Genomic DNA, 4942 nt, shown 5'->3' on the forward strand with positions numbered 1-4942 from the left:
AGCGGCACCGGTTCCAAAGAGCGCCTCAAAACCTGACTGTAAAACCTGCCGTAACAACGGATGACGATCCATGGGCTGCCATAGCTGCTCCTCCGCCTACCACCGCTGCCAAGCCTTTATCGTCCAGTAGAATCTGAGGAGCTAAACCCACTGCTCCAAAATTGGGCGCACAGAATAAACCGGACATCGTCATCCGGAGTGTAAATCAGACAAATCAAGAAACAGGAACGCTAGAAGAATCTGGGAGCCTGTACATTTTTGTCTTCGGGGGGTGTGGTCGACCAATCAATCATAGCAATAATCGGCACACATTCTGTTCGCGATAAGTTCTTTCTTTCTGGCAAAATTTATCATGTGTATCATTTCATTTGTAATATCATTTGTAACCACTTGTAATGTGATGGCTCTTTTAGGCCGGACAAACATTAGTTACTGCTTCACGAAAGCGGGTGCACAAGTTGGTGCGTGTTTGCGACAATCTGAGTCCCCTTCTGTTCCTCCTGTGTACAGCCATTGAATCGCAACTGCGGTTCGGCTGCCTGTGTGAGCGGCTCTTTCACGCATTGTCTTGCAGCATGTGGTGTTGTGTGAGGTGAATTTGATGGAGATGTATACTATATCACAAGAGAAAGAGTTGACGCCACAGAAAATGTGATAAATTTATCTCAAAATAAGTTTTTGACCACCAAGACACAAATTGATACATCCAGTTGATGAGGACTTGGAGACGGGCTTATCAGGGCACTTTTATTTGCAGTGGAGGGTTCACAAGAGAGCTCGGTATGAAAGCCATAGCCGATGGCAATGCAGACCTGGTATTGTACGGTCGTCTTTTCATCGCCAACCCAGATTTGGTCCTGAGATTCAAGATTAATGCACCTCTGAACAAGTATGTTAGGAAGACTTTCTATACCCAAGATCCTGTTGTTGGGTACACGGACTACCCTTTCCTCGATAGCAGGAAGCAGAAATTATTGTCGCGCCTATGAGTCCATGACTAGGTTTTTTGTTCAGATTATTATTGTTGTATAAGAAGATGCTGTGTTTTGCTTTTAGTTGGTGGGATTGAATTTGCTAACCGGAAGATTAAGCCAAGCGGTTCTTTCGCAAGAGCTTTACCTAGTGCTTTGCCCTAACAAATATAACATGAATAAGGGAGACGTACAAGGGAAGGAAATGGATTTTTCGCTATGTGTTGATGACTTGACCTTGAATATCCAGAATCAGAATTCCCATATTCATTGCATCACCGCTGCAAACATGAGATTCTAGAATTGCAGATGTAGACAACAGGTGATCCAGTTTACCGGTTATCGCATCGTTTATTGATACTCACTGTAGCTTCCAAGTTACACGTGATAAGATCTATCTCTGAAAGTCTACAGCATGTGGCAAAAGAAAGTGCCGGAGCTGAGTCCTGTCGATTGGAGCTACAAAAAAATGGGGTAAACTGGAGTTCCATCTGGATAGAAGAGACTGAAATTTTGTTCCCGCGCCGGTGGATTTCAGATCCCCATTGAACATCACGAATACGTTACCAAGCGGCGATCTGGTCTCTTTGGCGTCCCTGTCCCTGCTTTGATTTTCTTCATGAAATTTTGGTTGTAAGTCAGTGCGAACTGTGGAGTAGTGAAATTCCAATTTCCAGAAGAAGGCCACCTGGACTCGGAGATCTCCATGCCCACAATAGGGAAATACTCTCTCTCCATTGCCGCGTAATAAGCATCCACCATCGCATCAAGCAAGTTCCAATAGCTTAGGTCCCCATCGCGGACCACTGGCCCCAGTGCAGTGAACTGCACATAGTCCAATCTTATGTTGGTGGGGTCTGCAGCATTGCCAAAGTAAGGGTACACATTGATCAACAAAGGGGCATGGTTGTCAGATAGTCCCCGAGACCACCGTGGTCATCACCACAGATGAGAAACTGGAGCTGCTGAGGGCGCTTTGTAGATTCTGCATTGCAAGCAACACGCACTGAGCCAATTCTCCAGGGATGACCTCGTTGCCTACAACTATGTACTTGATGTTTACACCTTAGTAGCGCTCAACATGAGCGTCGATCCATGACTTGCAGCTTCCACACTTGATGCCAAGTTGTGTAGGTCTTCATTTTTGGTGCCTAGGATCACGCTGATGCTGGAGTTCACCAGAGCTCGGAGCGCTTCGGGGTTGGGATCGTAGAGCCACATTGTCCCACTATTGTGATTCTTGTAGAGCTGTATCACCTCAGCCAGACTAGGCAGGTTGTCTCCTTGCATTCCATAGCAAACACCAAAGGCGGGCTGTTGCAGTTTGAATTTGGCTGAGGACAGATGCCAAAATCAACATCAGGAAGACTCTGCGAAGTGATGCCATTTCCTGGACTCCCTATCCTATTCATGTAGAGTGAAACATCAGGAAGACATTTAAACTCTAACAGATTGCAGCAGGAGAAGGTTCAATGAAAATGAAACCCATGGTCTAGAAGAAATCAGTGCTGAAGCTACTTATCAGTACACGTCTCAAAATTTTGTCCCCTTAGAGATGCGAAATTATGCATATATGCACCAGAAAGACTAATCCATATGAGGATAGAACTATGATCAATGTGTAGCTGGTTATTTAATTTATGCATAAGCTAACAGAATCAATCTATGATCTTCTCTCTCTATATTAATGACTTGATCTCACAAAATAAGGAGAAAATTTCAGGATTTGTAAGCAAGATATTTCATTGCAATGACTCACTGATACAAGCTACTAATAGAAGGGATATGCTGAAAAGAAGTTTGTCTCTCGGTCGGAGAGAGAGAGGGGGAGAGAGAGATTCCCAAGATTTAAAACCTTTCAAGCCTCTACAGTGAAAAATCATGTGCAATGCAACCGCTTAAAGCACAAGTAAAGCATTCAAATGACTCATAAGACGTGCTATTCCATCTCCTTTCGACTGATAAATTGCAAGTCAAAAGTGCAGAAAGTTACTAGGCAGCCTCCCGCAGTGACCAAACCAACTTCTGCGAAGAAAACTGAAGCGAGACTTCGTCACTCAATATGTCCCCCTTTGGATGATGCTTTTTCACAAGTAAACAGGACAAAAAAGCAAAATCATTTGTCAACGAAGCAATTGCATAATATCCATCATGTCTCTTCAAAGGTTTCTCTATGAGGTCCCACCCTGCCAATAGATTGAACGTTTTCTTTCCCAACTATACTAGTTTAAGTTTACCTGAACATGGGGTTCCAGAAGTATAAACTAAGTTTGATTCGAGCTGCTATTTATTTATTGAAGAGCAATGCGAATACTAAACTTTCGAAGGCAGAAAACTCATTAAGGGAAACTCTTCTACTGGAACTAATGAAGGTAAGGCAATCCATGAACTAACCAGCTCGAATGGCATTTATGGGAGCCTGGCAATAATGCTCGACCATATCTTGTATCTCAGAGTAGTTCAAAGCTCTGGGTTTGGGATAAATGGCATGAGACCCATCTGGCATCAAGATCCTCCACCTCTGACTTATTGGCTTGTCTGCTGACGACAATGGTGCAGCTCCCCCGGGCTGATAGACTGATCAATTCAATGTGTTCAAAACAGGAACTGGTAAGCACATCACAAGAAACAACATATATTTTGGGAAAGGAAATGTTATGCAGACTTTCGTGACCAAAAAATTAGAGGAAATGGTCATAAATGGTAGTGCAATGATCATATCGAAATTTGAGTTATCTATGAGACCCAGCACGGACTCCGCAGCTTCCAGATATGTGATTAGTTTATTACAGTTCGTTCAGATGCAAAAAGCCGGAAAAGAACAGGCTACGAACGCACAAAGCAAAAGATGGACGCAGAGAATCCACCATCACCAACGATCTCGTGTGCTTATCATGAGGGCAGGGACCGACGGCTTGGCGCCTCGGTGGTGAAAGCTGTAGAGAACGTGTACCTTGATGGGAGGCGCGGCCAACGTGCCAAAGTTGACAGGGGTTACAGATCTAATTGGAAATCGCCAAAATGGTCAATCTCAAAAGGGCTCTCTACAGCCCCATGTCCTTTCTGGTGCTGAACTGGTGCTCACTGTCGCTGCTCAGCAAATTGCATTATTTACTAAGCCCATGATCTGTATTACCTCACCAGAACCACAAGACAGAGAAGTGGTCGGGCGGTGGGTGTTTTAAGAGGCCGGTGGGTGTGAGGCGGTCGGGCGCGAACGTTCCAGCGTACAGGACAAGCCGGTGCCGGATCTGGAGCCGGAGGGGGGCGCTGGTTCGCCGGTCACGCGCTGGTTCGCCGCGAAGAGAGGGAGGGCAGACAGAGACGCGAGGGGAGAGAGAGCAGGGGACGGACGAGTAGGGGCCAGATCCAGAGCCGGAAGGGCGGCGCGGTGGTTCGCCGGTCGGAAAGAGGGAGGGCAGAGACAGAGGGGGAGGTCGCACGCAGGTCGTCTCGCCGGCATCCTCCTGGTTCGTCGGTTGCTCGCGCTGGTTCGCCGGTCGGAAAAAAGGGAGGGCAGAGAGAGAGAGAGAGAGGGAGTTCGTCGGGGAGAGAGAGCGAGGGTAGAGAGAGAGAAAACCGGGACTGAAATTTTTTCAAATTAGCGCCTTTTTTTCTCCTCCAGGACGTGGGTCCCACGAGGACGCGTGTCGCACTCCGAGCGCCTTCTTGTTTGCCAGGCTGGAACGTTAGATGTACCCAATATTTTCTCGATGGAAAGGATGTTCACTGATGTGAAGCATCAGATCGGCCTAATATTTTCTTATATGGGATGCGTACGGGAAACTGGATGAGTCAAACCATCGAATAGAGTTTTCTTGTTCGATTTTCATGTTTACCTAACCAAAGCAAAGCTAAAAGTACAGGCGGTGTGGTCGTCCACGTGTAATTGGGTAAGTAAGGGTGCGTTTGTTTGCGTTTTTAAAAAAATCGTTGCGAATGAATTAGAAAAAAAATGTTTGTTCCTGGGA

General features: G+C 46.0%; 1 long non-coding RNA gene across 2 annotated transcripts; it reads right to left on the reverse strand.

The window, feature by feature from the left end:
• Nucleotides 1-1195: 1195 nt before the first annotated feature.
• Nucleotides 1196-4541, reverse strand: LOC104415628. Of its 2 annotated transcripts, XR_720446.3 has the most exons (3): nucleotides 3925-4541; nucleotides 3366-3548; nucleotides 1196-2375 (listed from the first exon to the last, which is right to left on the reverse strand). It is a non-coding gene; the product is annotated as an uncharacterized LOC104415628 (long non-coding RNA). The 2 variants fall into 2 exon arrangements; XR_005546655.1 differs by having other exon boundaries at nucleotides 3366-4541.
• Nucleotides 4542-4942: the final 401 nt, after the last annotated feature.

The sequence above is a fragment of the Eucalyptus grandis genome, chromosome 9 (genome assembly GCF_016545825.1).
Source record: "Eucalyptus grandis isolate ANBG69807.140 chromosome 9, ASM1654582v1, whole genome shotgun sequence".
Classification (NCBI taxonomy): domain Eukaryota; kingdom Viridiplantae; phylum Streptophyta; class Magnoliopsida; order Myrtales; family Myrtaceae; genus Eucalyptus; species Eucalyptus grandis.